The sequence below is a fragment of the Rousettus aegyptiacus genome, unplaced genomic scaffold, assembly GCF_014176215.1.
Source record: "Rousettus aegyptiacus isolate mRouAeg1 unplaced genomic scaffold, mRouAeg1.p scaffold_m13_p_10, whole genome shotgun sequence".
Classification (NCBI taxonomy): domain Eukaryota; kingdom Metazoa; phylum Chordata; class Mammalia; order Chiroptera; family Pteropodidae; genus Rousettus; species Rousettus aegyptiacus.
Window position 1 is genome coordinate 73,001,821 of NW_023416285.1, and position 17,365 is coordinate 73,019,185.

General features: G+C 34.2%; 1 protein-coding gene and 1 pseudogene across 8 annotated transcripts in view; one reads left to right on the top strand and one right to left on the bottom strand.

The window, feature by feature from the left end:
- RBM47 (RNA binding motif protein 47) overlaps positions 1-17,365 on the top strand; it is a 140,722-nt gene that overhangs the window by 72,223 nt on the left and 51,134 nt on the right. The window lies entirely within an intron of this gene.
- LOC118609159 lies at positions 10,222-10,340 on the bottom strand (annotated as a pseudogene).

Below are 17,365 nucleotides of genomic sequence, written 5' to 3' on the forward strand. Positions count from 1 at the left end.
AAGCAAATAAGAAGCCCGAGATGGTAAGAGGCAGGCATGCAACAGTGAAAAACAGCCTCAGATAATAGGGAAGGGGGGAAAACTGCTGTTATCCAGATTAGAAACAATGACCCCTACAGCCATCACTTTATCACAATAGATTATCTTTGGCTGTTCTTGAACTTGATAAAAATAGAATCATACAGTATGTGCTTTTTTCGTGTTTGGCTTCTTTCACTCAACATTATGCCTGAAATATTCATCCACAGTTTCATGTAGCTGTAGTTTATTCTTTCATTGCTACATAATCCTCTGTAAGAATGGACAATTTAATAAGTTTGGGGGACATTAAAACCATGACTATATGAGCTGAAAATCATTCCCTGTGTGTGCCAGCTCTTTAAAGTTAAATGACCTCGCAAAGGGTGGGCTGGAAATGTTATCACCTAAAAGGATAGAAGGAGAGGAATCTATTTCTGGAAGTGTATTTGCTAGGTGCTCTGTATGGGCTGTTTCTTTGACTGAAACCATTGCCCATGGAGGCAACTACCACTGTTTTGGAGATGAGAAACTGAGCCTGAGGAAAGATTCATGACTTCACAAATGGGCTGAATTAAACACGCAAGTTGTTAGTTATAGCAGAGAGCAATCCAGTCCTGGCAAAGATGGTGCCAGATGGCTGCTGAGGCTGTGCCGCTTCGTTAATGAAGACTCGGCTTTTATACAGTAGTACAGATTTGTGGACCTCCTGTTGGAAAGTTGGCCATTGACCTGACGTTTCTTAGGTCATTTCTCTCTCTTTTCTTTCAAAATTGGTTTTATTTTGAAAAGAAGACTCGTGTATTTTTCATTCTCACCTTTATATTTTTAGTTTATGAGTAATTTATTTTTAAGTTACATGGTATATTCTAAAATCCGTATTTAGCAATTCTTGAGGTTTTTCTTTTTAAAGATCAAGTTTTAATATCTTTGTGTAAAGAATTATTCAATCACCATAAGAAAGGCAGGTGAAATGCAAGTCAGAATTGCTGAGAAATTTTCTGGGAGGCAAAGGTCATGTCTTTCAAAGTGGAGTTTGAAATGCTTCAAATTCTAACACACAGAAGGCTCTAAATACTGACCAAGTGGGTATGTAATTCCCTTACTCAACTGAACATCTAAGAAATGAACAAAATTTCTAAATATCCTTCTCATTACTACCTTCTTAGATTTTCCATCCTACAAATATTTACATTCACAAACATTCCATTCTTACTTCAAAAGTTATTGGAGACTTCTCAGAATGTCCTTTGTTTTGAATAACAAAAGGGAGCATATTATATTCCCTTTAGATTTCTTTCTAGCTGTGATTGAAAGAACGTTTTTATCTTTGCATTAATATCACAAGGCACATCACTGTGGTCAGGTCATCACTTCAGTGAGACTGCAGGTAAGCTGATTAGCCCACTCTTTGCCCAATGCAAGACAAAAAAATACCCTGATAGTGTCTCAGTCAAATATTTTAACTCGCTTCTAGAAAGAGCAAGAAGTGTCCAGATTCTTTGCTTCAAAAGCTTTATTATTTTCAGTTAGTAAAAAGGCCCTTTCATATGGGATATTCGAAAGCAGTCATCAAAGATTTGATTTGATTCTTTTTAACGTTATGAACAACCACAGGAACAATACCTTGTATTTGTATACCTTTAAAAATACTTTCTTAAATAATTTTTATGGTTACTTTAAAAAAAAATTCTGAGGTATAAAGTATATCTGTTTCATATATGAGAAAGGTGAAATAAAGAAGGTTTCTCCATATGGCATTTACTTTTTCCTCAAATTTACCAATCTCTTGTTGTTACTCTTAGCGTTCAGTGAGTGTCTGGCACATCCTGGGTGTCCATTGGGTCTTAGCTTACCTTCCCCTCAGGATTCCCTGGAAAGAAGTTCGCACATGTGAATGAAAATGGATTCTTACTTAATAGTGGATGCAAAAGATTGAATGCTTTCATGTGTGACTGTTTTCTTTAAAAATTATGAAACCTCAACATTTAAATTAGCCATTGTTGAAGTAAGTGCTATCTCTATGTCAATCACAAATGCAAATTTGGACTCTGAGTAGAAACAAAGGCTTTCATTCTACTTTTCTAGTAAAATGGCTTATTATTGTAAAACTATAAGAAATGCCTCATCTTTCATTTTTTACTAAAAAATATTAGAGTAGCTCATGTGTATAGTCCCTGCTGTTATTTAATAATAGCTGGGTCAGAGAAAGTAAGATCGTATAATGAAGGTGTAAAACATATGGGCATCTACACACACACATACACACATACAAATGATTGAATATAATCCCATTCGTAATGTGATGAGGGCTTTATTTACCACATAAAATGATAGGTAAGTTTTTAACTGGAATTTTAAAATGAAATGGAATTCCATAGAAAAAAAACTATCAGGCTCCGAGGGAGTGGCATGCTGTGGAAAGAACTTTTGGCCAGGAATCAGGGGTTAATCCTTTCCTGGGCCTTCCTTTTAACTATTTCTGTGACTTCAAGAAACTTCTTGCTTTTAGCTGTTATCTCATCTGTAGTACCCTCACATATATTGTTCACTAGTATTCTGTTGTTTGCATGGAAAAGGTTTGGTTTTAATTCTAGGAAATAACATTGATTTGGATTTTGTACTGTTATTATATAGAAAAATTAAATATAAAAAAGTTCCTGGTTTAAGAAGTTTATAGTTTAACCACTCTTTATCTTTGCAATAAGAAAAATTAAGGAATCTTGTTCTTATTATGAAAAATAACAAACAACCTTTTTGTTTTTGTAGTTGTATAGTTTGCCTTCAAAGTTGGCAGTCCTTGGCCCTCCCTAAGCACTTCCTTGGTAAATAACTTGCTACCTACAGATAATCCCACAAATGGCTATTTCTGGACCACACAAAAATTGTGACCAAAATGAGGAATCTGAGTGGAATGTGAACAGATTAAGTTAATGGTGACAATTTTCTGTGAGGAGAGATTTTTAACACAAAAAAATAATCCAGTATTCTATTAATTCATTATAAACAAGATCCTATCATAGAATCTGAGAGTGAAAATGACAGAAAAAAAAGTGGAAACGATCTAATTCACAAAAAAGAAATACTGGTGTATAACATAAGGAAGAAACTCAATATCACAAATAACCTGCAAATTAAAACAATGAGGTTACTGTTTCCCTGCCATGAAAGAATCCAGTTTACTCATACAGGTCTGGTGGCCACACAAATTGGTATGGTCTAGCCGGAAAACAGTTTGGCAATATATATCAAGAACCTTAGAAACATTTAACCCAGTCATCACACTAATAGGATTCTGTTAGAAAGAAATAATGCAAAATAGAGAAACACCTTTGAAGAATCAGAACACCCAAATCCCCACCCATGATGAGAGTGTTTACAATTTTATATTTAATTTTCCATATTTTCATCTCATCTCCTCTTTCTTTTGTATGTATGGTCTTTAACAAGAAATTATCTTGCTGTACCAAGGATGGGGGAGGAGGAGAGAAAGGAGGAGAGGGAAAGAGAGAGATGTGTATTTCTCCCACCTGCCCCTTTTAGGCCTTTCTTTCTTTTCCATAGTGAACATGGATTTCTTGTATCATCAGAGGAAGCATATAAAAATGTTATTACTAAAAATACTTAACTGAAATTCAAAGTCTCTTGCTGGCACATCTACAAGATAATTACAGTAAACACCATCTAAGATGAAGGACAGCAGAAAGCAATGACCATGGTGAGGTTATTGACCTTTCAGTTGGATACTGCTAGTAGAAATTTTCAAGCTCTTGGATCCTGAGCTTTTTCAGAATGTCCAGAACTGGCATTACTTGTGCCCACGGCTCCCCATCCACTTTTCCCAGAGGCAAACCTGCCGTTCACCTGTAATGAGTAATCCTTACCATGACCTGGAGTACACCTTCTCCTCCCAGTTCCTGTCACCTGCTGCTGACTGTCAGCACCGCCAGAAGTCTCTCCAGACCTCTTCTCTCTCTAGCCATTTCCTGCCTTGAGACCACCTTGCAAGGAAGCTTCCCCTGCTCAGTGCTGACTCATCATACTTCTATTACATTTATTCTGCTCTCTCACCTTTAGGCTCTAATTTCTTCAAGTGTTTGTAGTTCTTCAAAAGACAAGGAGTTAAAGAAGAGGGAAGACATAAATGTCAGATTTTAGTCACTGGTATGTCTTTTAAAGCTTAAAAACTTCGACTGTTTTCAAGTTCTATATAATTGAACACTGACCAACTCATATGCAACCATTTAGCCTCTCATCTCCACCTAAGAAGCTAAGCAGGCAAACTTGCTTTGAACTTGTATCAAAATCCATTTAAAATGCCCAAACTTGACCTTTACATATATTCATTCTAATGAGCAGAATGGCCATAATAGAGAGTTTTGCTGTAGACCCTCTTAGTGTTTAAGACTGCCTGGATGAAAACTTTTGAACTGGGTAGAAGAGTTTGTGTATATGCTGGGCTTGTGGTGGAGGCATTTATGTGGTTGGTGGAGTTGGTTTTGTGGGTACTTGATGTTGGTGTCAGGAAGGGAATTCTGCCTCTGGAAAGGAATTAAAAGACTGGAAAAAATAACTTGAGCTACCAAGCTTCATTTTACTGTCATCTGGGCCTTTATTGAATCTTGAAAAAGGTGAGCAAAATTTTTAATAATGTATTAATTACAAAATGGATTGATTAAATTAGCCTCTTGGACTCTACCAGAATGGATACATTTCTCAGACTTACTAATCTAATTCTGCCAAAAATCTCTTGTTCTTCTGTCCAGGAACTACTCTATGAATCTATGATAGCCAATAGCCACATGCAGGGCAATATTTTAATTAATTAATATGAAATGAAATAAATAATTTAGTTCATTGTTTACACTCAGCACATTTCAAATGCTCCGTTGTACTTGCTTAGTAGATACTGTATTGAATGGTGCAGATATGAAATGTTTCCCTCATCACAGAATATTCTGTTGGGCAACACTGATCTGGACACCTGTTTTCAGGATCTGACAATATGAAGTATAGGCTGTGCCTCCCTCTACTCTCTGAGATCAGACTGTAAGCAGCAGAACCTGAATCTGTTTCACATACCACCCTTTCTGATTTCCACATCTTCTTTGCCATATCATCTTCATTATAACTTTATCTTCATGTTTTTACATAAAATATGGCCTCAATTTGCAATGATCAAGTTCAAGTTTAGATTATGCTCGAATTAAGACTGAGAGTGTTTCCTTGTGTTCATTTCACTCTTCATGATAAACGAAACCATTAACAGATCTTGTATGCATGTTTGGACTCCCAAGTTAAAACTTCAGTCCCCCTGAGATCTCTTGTTCAATATATTGCTGTTATTTTTTGACATTGTGGAATTCAGTGAAGAACATAATTGTTACCAGAGTCCAGTGTAAATATTGACCTTGCAGACATTTCTTCAAAACTTAGAACCTGAAATTCGTAAACAAGTGAAACCTGAATAAGAGATGTTAAATAGAACCAAAGAATGTCAAGGACCATAGTCTGTGTTTTCTGTGATGAATTTGTTCCCAGAAAATAGTGGTTAAAGGGAAACCTAGTAAACCAGTCAAGTTTTAAATGTATTAAGGAAGCATAAGAGAATACTGGGTAGATCATTTTGTAAAGAAAAGGATTATTTTGTTACATGATCAAAACCATCTTCCAATTCATCTGTTTGATAAACTCAGAAGCTCATGTGTTGTGTGATTAGGTTAGTAAGGCTAAGTTCATTAAATACAAAATTAATTCAAGTTGTTTAGGGTCAAGCAGATGAAAATTTTGTTGGTTTTATTTCTTTATGTCACAACCATATGCACTAGAATTACTTAGGCATAGGTAGTAGCTGCGGAGGTTTTTCCCTAAAGGTGTTTAAGGGTATAGTGCCATCTTTATATTATATTAAAAAGTGTTTATTGATGGTTGTAAATATTACTGTGGAGTTCGCAAAAATGATAATTATTTAACGATTGAATGAATGACTAACCTACTGATTTTTAAGACCTACAGTTATGATCTGGGTGTTTCTAATTCATTCAAAGCCATCATAAGAATTTTTAAAATTCTAATAACAGAGTGAATTTAGATTCACTTTAATTTTAAAATGAAATCAATTATAATAGTACTTTTAATGAAAGAGGTGTGATATAACATCAATCACAGAATGTTATAATTTCAAAATTTTAGGGCTAGCTATTTGATTTTTGCAGTCTTAATATAAGGGTACTGATTGATTTCAAAGGAAAATTTTAAATATACATTAAAGTGCAGAGGGAATAAATATAGTAAATTCCAATACACCCATTACACAGATTTAATAGCTATTAAGATTTTGGTACAGTGGCATCATTCTCTTTCTCCTTATTTAAATTTTTCAAAGAAATCAAAGACAGGATACTATTTTTATTTCTAATATTTTAATATGCATCTTTAAAAATGTGATTTTTTAATATAACCACAATGTTATGATCATGCCTAACAAAATTTAGCAGTAATGCCTTATTATCTATCACCTAATGCCCAGTTCACATACTGTTTTCCTAGTTGTCTTAATAATTTCTTTTTATAATTGTTGTTTTCATTCAGGCTCTGAACAAGACCCTGAGAGAATGCTCGTTTAAAGTCTCTCTTTCACTGACATTTCCTTATTTTAATTTCAAACATACAGCAAATTTGAATTTTATAGTGAACGCTCACATAAAACCTAGATTCTGCCATTAACATTTTGCTGTACTTAATTTAACATATATATCTACCCATCAGTCCATTTTTCTACCCATGAATTCATCATATTTTTTTGATGCCCTTAAAAATAAATTGCTGAACTTGGACACTTCCCCTAAAACACTTAATTAACTAAATTCAATATTTCTTTATAGTTTTTTAAAGGCTAAAATTTGCAAATGATGAAATGCACAGGTCTTAGGTGCGCATTTACTGAGCTTTAACAAAGGCATACTGTTGTGCACTCAAACCCCATCATGGTAAAGGGCATTACAATTGCCCCAGAAACTTTTCATGTATCCTCCAAATCAGTCCCTGCCCCTACCCAGTACCTCTCAGTCAACCACTGATATGAACTTTTTCCCACTGTGTATTAGTTTTTCCTGTTTTATAATTTCGTATAAATGGAATTCACTCAGTATGTACTTTTTTGTGTAAGACTCCTTTTACTCACAATGTTTTATGCTAATAAGCTGGTGAGCCATGATGTTGCATTTATCAATACCTCATTTCCTTCTGTTACTGAGCAGTATTTCATTGTATGACTATATTAGAGTTTGATGTTTTGAGTTTTAGGCTATTGTAAATAACACTGCTATGAACATTCTGGTATAAGAGTTTTTAAACATGTTTTTATTTCTCTTGGATAAATACCTAGGTATATAGACAGGTGTTTAAAGTCTTTAACTAGAACATTAACATACAGCATAATTAATTCTTAATCTTTATTATTATAATGTTTAAAACTTCACCTAACTTACAAAACTCACAACACTCAGTTGTGAAGAGCATGCCCACAAAAATGTAGTTTCGTCAATAAATTGGAGCATTAAAGAGACTTGGTTCTAAAGACATTAGTATACTTTTGAGCTAAAAGAAAACTATCACAGCGCTACTTGAGCTGTAAGTTGATTTGTAGTCAATCATAAAATGAATTTTATATGAACTTTGGATTGGGAGAAAGGAAATCTGACCTTTATAACCCTACCACTAACGAGTAGCTTTGTCACCTTGTGAAATAATTAAGTCACCACCAGGAAACGAGGTGTTGAGCTAGATGATCTCTAAAGTGTGATTCATCAACCATTTCTCAAATTTATGCTAAGCATTGAGAACACAGATAGGAATAAGATATACCTTTTGGTCTTCATGGTGTTTACAACATAGAAGTGCTAGATAGTGTTCTCCAGCTATATAGTGTCTGTTATATTGCTGACTTATTATGTACTTCCCATTGGGCAAAGCACAAGATAGTCAAATGGATGGATGGATAGATAGTCGGATGGATGGATGGATGGATGGATGGATGGATGGATGGATGGATGGGTGGATGGGTGGATGGGTGGATGGAAGGAAGTGAAATCAAGAACATTATGTCTGTGGTCACTGATGTGTCTACAACAAGCTGTAATATAAACATGCTATCTGCTATAATATTCAATGTGGCTAGGGCATAGTGGAGGGAAATGATTGAATAAGATGTGATTCTGATGTTGTAACTGCTTCCTCATAGAGTTTTTAGGAAGAAAAGAATCTAAATAAACAGCAAATTTCATTTCTTTTTTTTTAATTGAGGTAAAATTAGTATATAAAATAATGTTTTAGGTATACAGCATAATAATTTGATCTTTATATGCAATACAAAGTAATCACCAAATAAGTCATTACCATTTGTCACTGTATAATTGACCCCCTTCACCCATTTTGCCCACTCTTCAACCTTCTTTTCTTCTGAGAAAAGAAGAAAATCTGTTTAATCTGTTTCGGTATCTATGAGTTTTATTTTGATTTCTTTTTACATTCCATATATAAGTGAAATCATATGGTATTTTGGTATTTGTCTTTTTCTGTCTGACTTATTTCATTTAGTGTAATACCCTCTAGGTCCATCTATGTTGTCACAAATGGCAAGATTCCCTTTTTTTTATGGCCAACTAGTATTCGTGTGTGTGTGTGTGTGTGTGTGTGTGTGTGTATTACATCTTCTTTATCCATTTGTCTATTAAGGGACACCTTGGTTACTTCCACATCTGAGCTATTAGGAATAATGATGCAGTTAACATAAGGGTGCATATATCTTTTCAAATTAGTGTTTTTGTTTTCATCGAATAAATACCTAGAGGTGGAATTGCTGGATCATATGGTAGTTCTGATTTTATTTTTTTAAAGAATGTCCATATTGTTTTCCTTAGTGGCTGCACCAACTTACATTAACATCAATAATGTATGAGGTTTCCTTTTTATCCACATCCTCTCCAACACTTGTTATTTTTGGTCTTTTTTATAATAGCTATTCTAGTGAGTGTGAGGTGATGTCTTATTGTCGTTTTGCTTTGCATTTATCTGATAATTGGTGTTGTTGAACATCACATGTTCCTGTTGACCATCTATATGTATTTTTTGGAAAAATGTCTATTTAGATCATCTGCCTATTTTACAGTCAGTTTGTTTGTTTCTTTGCTATTGAGTTCTTGATAGTTTTTGGATATTAACTTGTTATTGGATATATGGTTTGAAAATATTTTCTCCCCTTCAGTTAGTTGCCTGTTTGTTTTATTGATCGTAACGAAGTCACAATTTCTGATGTAGGAAAACTCTGTGCTATTTCCATGCACCTGAAAATTTAAATAAATGACATATTTTATAATTCAAAGTCTTTGTTAATGTATAAGATCTGTAAGCTGTGGATCTTAAATTTTACTCTCTTTGATTTTTTTTTTTAGTGACTGTGGTTTGTTTTTCTGTTCGAGGTAGACTTTCCCCCTCTTTTTTGCATTGCAGTGCCCCTCCCTTATTTTTGTGCTCATTTAACAAGTATTTATTGAGTACCTACTATTAACACAAAGTATGAGATGGCGATGCCATAAAAGTTTGAGATGGTGATGTCATAGAGAGGTATAAACTAACTTGAATAGGACTTATATGAAGCTAACTTAACATCTTCTCCAGTTTGTAAAGGTACCAGTCACAGTCGCATTTATATATTTTATTAGAAAGGAAAATCTCTGTGTGTGTATGCACACAGATGTACATGAGTGTGCCTTGTTTCCTAGCAATCACAAGATGTTATATCAACTGCCATATAATGCTGGACTGTATAATTTGCTTTCCAAGAATTCTTAAGGAGAATTTCCAGAGTTACCAATAATTTACATATTTTTATGGAAAGAGAATTTAAAGAAGCATCAATTTTAGGTAACTGATGTCTTGGGATATGTATTACTAGAAGGTTCACTTCTGATTATATGCCCAAACCAAGTGTATATTCAACAGACTAAGCAAAACCAGCTTGCTCAATGAACTAAGTTCCAATTGAAAATGAAGGGAGGCTGGTAACAGTTCTTGACATTTATCTCTGTTTTCTATTTATTTTTATTTTTTTACTTTTTAGGCAAGGCAACCCTTGGTTGACCTCACAGATTGCAAGGACCTTGTCAACTTACAACCCTTTATTTTTTTTATTTTTTATTTTTATGCCTATTGCACCTTGTCTTCCTAAGTGCTCTCCTATTCAAGTACTAACCAGGCCTAGCCCAGCTTAGCTTCTGAGGTCAGATGGGATCAGGCTTGTTCAGGGTAGCATGGCCATAGACTACCTCTGCTTTCTAGAATTAGAGAATTCTTTTTTTTAATAATGACCACATACAGTTCATAATATAAAATGAAGGAAACTTGAATTTGTAAGTATTTCTCTTTCTCACTAGTTTTAAAATAGATAATCATATATTTGCACAGATGGTAGGATATTAGAAGGATATTAACTTTGGATTTTGTCAAAAGTGAAAACCAGTAAAGCCAGGAGTAAAGACACACAGAGATAAGGGGCCATCTTTACAGTGGGAAGAAGGAAAGCTTGGGTTATGATCTCACTGTGCCATGCATTTACTGTACAGTCTTGCGTAAATTCCTTTACTTCTATATTTCTCCATTTCTTATGCTGAAAATGGAAATGGTACTACTTTCCAAGGTGGTTGTAAAGATTAGAGATGACATATAATGTGCTTCGGTGATATGCAGTCAAGACTTCATAACTGGTAATGATAATCATCTGCTTGTGGAGAGGAAGGAAAGAGACATTGACATTGTTAGTGGCCATTTTGGTTATAGCCCAAACTTCCCAGAACAATTGAGATGGTGGGATAAAAAGTTTGTTTAGGTATCTGTATAGGTAGGTAGTGGTTTTTGACCTTGGCTACAGATTAGAATTGCCTGGAGAAGCTTTGGGTCCAAGGTTAAGGACCCTACAAAAATTCTAGGATGTTTTGTTTTTTTAAGTTCTCCAGCTAAGGTTGTTCAGCCAAGGTTGATACATAATAGTTTAGACCAAGTGACAGTTTGGAAGCCATCATTCCTGCTACTGCTTAACCCACGCAGATACTGATCTGGTTCGACCCTAATAAAAAATTCTTACGGATTTGCCATAGTTTCCTGTAACAGTTGCCTCCCAGTAGTTTTTTTGTTTATTCTTATCTGCTTTTTCTGTCTTTTCTAAAAGGAAAGCAGGAGAAATCAGAAAAGATAAAAGGAAGTAGAAAAATGAGGGTAATCAGTTGTTTGTGAGTTATTTGAGTGATCTCAGTCAACACCATGCAGGACAGCAGACATGGGATTGACTGCGGCAGGGCCATGTAGGGGCTACCCTTGAGTGGCATTAGTCTATACTGATGCAAAAAGGCTCTCTCCATGAACACGAGGCTTTTCTGTAAACTACGGGGCAGGGCGCGGGAGAGACGGAGAGATCTGGCCACTTTTCAAAAGTTAAATATAAGAAGGAGCCTTCTTTCATTGTACTGTCCTTTATCAATTTTCTGTTGGAATGCTAGCACTTATCTTCAAAGCGACATCAGTTAGCACCACTTTTCTATTATACCAAAAACAATGAAATGTTCTTTTCAATAAAGACAAAGAAACAAAAAGTGAAATTTTACTAGGAGGAACATTTTACTACTAGCAGGGGAAAATGGCAGCTTTTTATGAGGCCTGGAGAGTTCGTTAAACTGGAAAAACGAGTAGGAAGAATGATCGAGTCAGGTGAGATTACTGTGTGAACTTCTGGGTACCTCATCCCCATAAAAAAATATATACCAAAGAAGAGAGGGAGGTGCAGTGAGACCCTTTGTTACTTAGGCCTCCTGGTTGCAAGTGATAGAGACCCAATCCCAAATAGTTTAAGGAATCAATCAACAAACAAATACATCAAATTAAATTTCATACATAAAATTATGCATTTAATTTGACATTTTTTGTATAAAATTTAATTTGATATATATATACACATATATATACACATATGTGTGTGTGTGTATACACACATACACACTTAAGTGGAACATGATTGGATCAAAAGATTCAAAAGAGGCTGAGTATTTTTTTCTATATATATCTCTCAGACTGTCGACCTCTGTATTGGTTTTATTTTTTGGCAACTTCAGGCTTATATTGTTCATAGAACTCTCATTCCTAAGGAAAATCCCACAGCTTTCTTATCCCTAGAAGGACCCAGAGTCACTGCATGGTGCCACACCTGAGTTCTGGGACGTGGAGGGGTGTGATACGTGGGAAGGTGGGTGGGCAGGAAAAAGTAGATATTCACTATACTCCCGAGCTCTCCTTCCTCAATGCAGGTGCTTTGTCATTCTCTGGTTTGGGAAGTCCAACATCTTATGCCAGACTTCAGAGTTGAATTACACCATGTTCCTTGCACTAGTTTGCTGACTTTTAGGGTTGTTTATCTATGCAGCTAAGCCTCTTGATAACTGGTGGAGATTTTTATCATTTCAGCAAGATTTTGCTCTGAGAACACTGAGTACTTGATGTGTCTTATTGAGAAACTAACTATTCTGTCTTTTTCCTTTCTTTCTTTCTTTCTTTCTTTCTTTCTTTCTTTCTTTCTTTCTTTCTTTCTTTCTTTTCTTTTCTTTTTTCTTTTCTTTTTTTTTTATCAAAGGAAAGCCCATTTGCAAATATCTAATTTTAGGAATTAATGTCAGAGTACAGGTCTGATCATGAAGGAACCAATATTATCAACATTATTTCCCTGTTTTGTTTCAAGAGCAAGAAAACCTCGTGAGCAATTATTGGCAGGGGGTTGGGTGGAGAATAAATGCAACATGAGATTCCTTCATGTATTATAGTTATTAAGGACTTGTTTTATCTTAGTCATTTATATGATTGTTGTAAGTTCAATTTTATGTCTCTGTTGCCTGGTACCACAGAATAGGAGGAGGTCAATAAACATGTATGAAATGATTGAAGTAAGAATCAGGGATTTTTTTTTTGCGGGGCGGGGGGGACAATTTACTGGATATTCTAATTTGCTGAAATTAGAATTATAGGTTAAAATTCACAGTATTGACCCTGGAACATCCACATTTGTTATTATATAAATTTATTATAATTAATACCTTTCTATCTATATATTATATCTACATATTATAGTACAGATACATTATAATATCTATATACTATAATTAATATCTTCAGAAATAAAAACTGATGCCCAGCTTTCTTTCGTTGAATTATGTCTTAATAATGCTCTGGCTGGAGCTCTTTCTAGTTTCTTACCTCTCACCAAAACTTGTAAATTCCTAGAGCTTTTTGAGGGGAAAGACCTTCATACTCTGAGCACTTGCTGTGTGCCAGGTTTTCTGTGGATGCATTGTCTTACTTATGTCTCACAGCCATACCATAGAGCCTTCTTCCTCCTTCTCACCCATTAAGAAAATTAATTGTTCCCTCCTTTATGATACCATGTATCATAGCATTTATCACATTGTATTGTGATCATTATTTGTATATATTTCTGTGTCTCCAACTAGACTGTTGATTTTTCAACTGTAGAATTTGTGTCTTATTTGGGTCTGTATTCTCAGTACCCAGCTTACAGTGGAAACTCTAGAAATGTTTTTTTTAATGATTTGGGTATTGTGCGATTTTCATGTTACAAATTTGGCATCTGAAGTTTGCCCAGGGTTCCTAAGTGGAAAGTGATAAGATTAGTTTTTGAGCTCATATCAACCAGACTCAAAAGCTTGTTTTCTCTCTGCTAGGAAAGCCAGATTGATTCGGGTAAGAATGAATGGGGATAGGAAGTATAAGGGGAAGATAAAGGAGAGTTGTCATAACAGAACCTTTTCCGTAACTTCATTCTATGTGGTAAGATTTTTACCTATAAGATTCCAGTTTTAAATGAAATTAGGGAAACATGAACATCACAGTTCCCACAGCTGCATGCCTAAATTTCATTTCTTGGACATCATGGTTAGGACAGGAGAGATTTAGGAGAAGCCTTTGAAATATATATCCTTCTGAAGAGATGGTGAGTGGCGGCATCTGCCATACTCCCATCTTCATATATTTGGATTTTTAAAAAATTAACACCTTTATTTGGGGTATAATTTATATACCATACAATTCATCTATTTAAACTGTACAATTCAATGGGTTTTAGTATATACACAGAGTTGTGCAGCCATCGTTACATCAATTATAGAATGTTTTTATTACCTCCTTTAAAAAATCCCCTGTGCATATTACCAATCACCTCCCTTTTCTTCTTACCCCCTCCCTCCCACACCTTACTCCTCCAGCCCTATACGATCACTAATCTATTTTCTGTCTTCAGAGATTTGCCTATTTGAACATTTTATGTAAAAGGAATCAGTACAATATATGGTCTTTTGTGAATGGTTTCTTTCACTTAGCTTACTGTTTTCAAGGTTCATCCATGTTGTAGCATGTATCAGTACTTTGTTCCTTTTATTACTGAATAGCATTCTATTGTATCAATATGGCACATTGTATTTACCTATGTATTTATTCGACAGATGATGGGCATTTGGGTTGTCTACTTTGGGACTATTATAATGCTGCTATGACCATTTATGTATAAATTTTTGTCTGGTCACAAGTATTCATTTCTCTTGGGTATATACTTAGGAATGGAATTGCAGGGTCATGTGGTAACTGTGTGTTTAACCTTTTGAACAACTGCCAGACAGTTTTCCAAAGTAGCTATATGATTTTACATTCCCACTAGCAGTGTGTAAGGGTTCCAATTTCTTCACATCCTTGCCATAACTTGTTATTATCAGTCTTTTTGATTATAGCTATCCTATAATGGGTGTAAAGTGGTATTTCATTGTAGTTTTAATTTGCATTTCCCTGATGACTAATTATGTTGAGCATTTTTTCATGTGCTTTTTGGCCATTTGTATATCTTTTTTGAAGAAATGTCTCGTTAAATCCTTTACCTGTATTTGTCTTTTTATTATTGAGTTGTAGGAGTGTTTTAAATATAAGTTCCTTATTGGATATATAATTTATAAATAGTTTCTCCTATTTTGTGGATTATCCTTTTACTTTCTTAATGGTGTCCTTTAAGGCACAAAAACTTTTAATATGGTGAAGTCCAAGTTAATTATTTTTCTTTTGTTGCTTGTGCTTTTGGCATCATATCTAAAAGGCCATTGCCTGATCAAAGGTCATAAAGGTTTACACCTATGTTTTTTTCTAAGACTTTTACAGTTTCACTGTTAGAATTGGGTGATTGATCCATTATGATTTAATTTTTGCATATGGTATAAATTAGGGGTTCAACTTCATTTTCTTGCGTGTGGATATTCAGTCATTCTAGCACCATTTTCTTAAAAGACTATTCTTTTCCCACCAAATGGACTTAACACCTTTGTCAAAAATCAGTTAACCATAGATGTATGTTTGTTTTTTTTTCTGGACTCTCAATTCCATTACACTGATCTACATGTCTATCCTTATGCCAATACTATACTGTCTTAATTACTCAACTTTGTAGTAAGTTTTGAAATTGGGAAATGTGAATCCTCCAACTTTGTTCTTCTTTGTCAATGTTTTGGCTATTTTTGCCCCTTTTAATTTTCATATAAATTTTAGAATCAGCTTAACAACTTCAAAGAAGCTAGTTGGAATATTGAAGGGATTGTGTGAAATCTGCAGATTAGTATGAGGAGTACTGCTATCTTAACAATATTGCATCTTCAATCGTGAACATGAGATGTTTTTCCATTTATTTAGATCTGCTTTAATTTCTTTTGTCAAATGTTTTGTGGTTTTCCTATTTTATTCTTTTGTGTGCTTTTAAAAAAATTTTTTTATTATTTTTCCATTACAGTTCACATACAATATTATATGAGTTTCAAGTGTACAACATAGTGATTAGAAATTTATATAACTTACAAAGTAATCACTCTGATAAATCTAGTACCTGTCTCATACCATACATAGTTATTATAATATTATTGACTATATTTCTTATCGTATACTTTATATCCCCATGACTATTTTATAACTACCAATTTGTACTTCTTAATCCCTTCTCCTTTTTTACCTACCTTCCGCAAAACCCCTCCCATCTGGCAACCTTGAAAATGTTCCCCTTATCTATGAGTTTATTTCTGTTTTGTTTGTTTATTTTGTTCTTTAGATTTCACATAGATGTGAAATCACATGGCATTTGTCTTTCTCTGTCTGATTTAGTCCACTCAGCACATTACCCTCTAGGTCCATCCATGTTGTTGCAGATGGCAAGATTTCATTCTTTTTTCTTTTTAATGACTGAGTAATATTCCATTGTATATATGTAACTTTTTGATGCTATTTTAAATGAAATTATTTTGTTAATTTTATTTTTTGGATTTGTCATTGATAACATATAGAAATACAATTGATTTTTGTATATTTTTGTATTTCACATGCAGGTTGTATCCTACAACCTTGCTGAACTTGTTCATTAGTTCTAATAGTGTTTTAGTGGATTCCTTAGGATTTTCTAGATACTAGATCATGTAGCCAAAGAATATATGTAGCTTTACCTATTACTTTCTAATAGGGATGCCCCTTATCTATTTTCCTTGCCTCATTGTCCTGGCTAAAATCTCAAGCACAATTGTTGAATAGATGTGACAAAGTGGGCATCCCTGTCTTGCTCCTGATCTTAGGGGGAAAACAGTCCATCTTTCACTATGAAATATGATGTTAACTGTGAGTTTTTCATAGATGCTGTTTATCAGGTTGATGAAATTGCTTTTGGTTCTTAGTATGTTGATGTTTTAATCATGAAATGTTGCTTTTTATCAAAATTTTTTGGATGTCCATTGAAACGATTGCATAGTTTTTATCTTTTATTAATGTGGTATATTGCATTGATTGATTTTCCTAAAACTTAACATTTCTGACATAAATCGTACTTAGTCACGATTTGTAATCCTTTATATGTTGCTGAATTCAATAGTATTTTGTTGAGGACTTTGTATATGTATTCATAAGAGATACTGACTTACAGTTTTCTTGTGTTGTCTTTGGCTTCATTGACTAGAGAAGTATTCCATACTCTTCTAATTTTGGAAGAGTTTGTGAAGGATTGGTGGTAATCATGCTCAAAACATTTGATGAATTAACTAGCAAAGCCATTTGTTCCTGAGCTTTTCCCTGTGGAAAATTTTTTATTACTAGTTCAATCTCTTTACTTGTTATAAGTCTATTCAGATTTCCTGTTGTCATTTTTTTTCTTGAGTGTTTTGATAATTGTGTCTTTCTAGGAATTTGTTTATTACATTTAGGTTATCTAATTTGCTGGCATGTG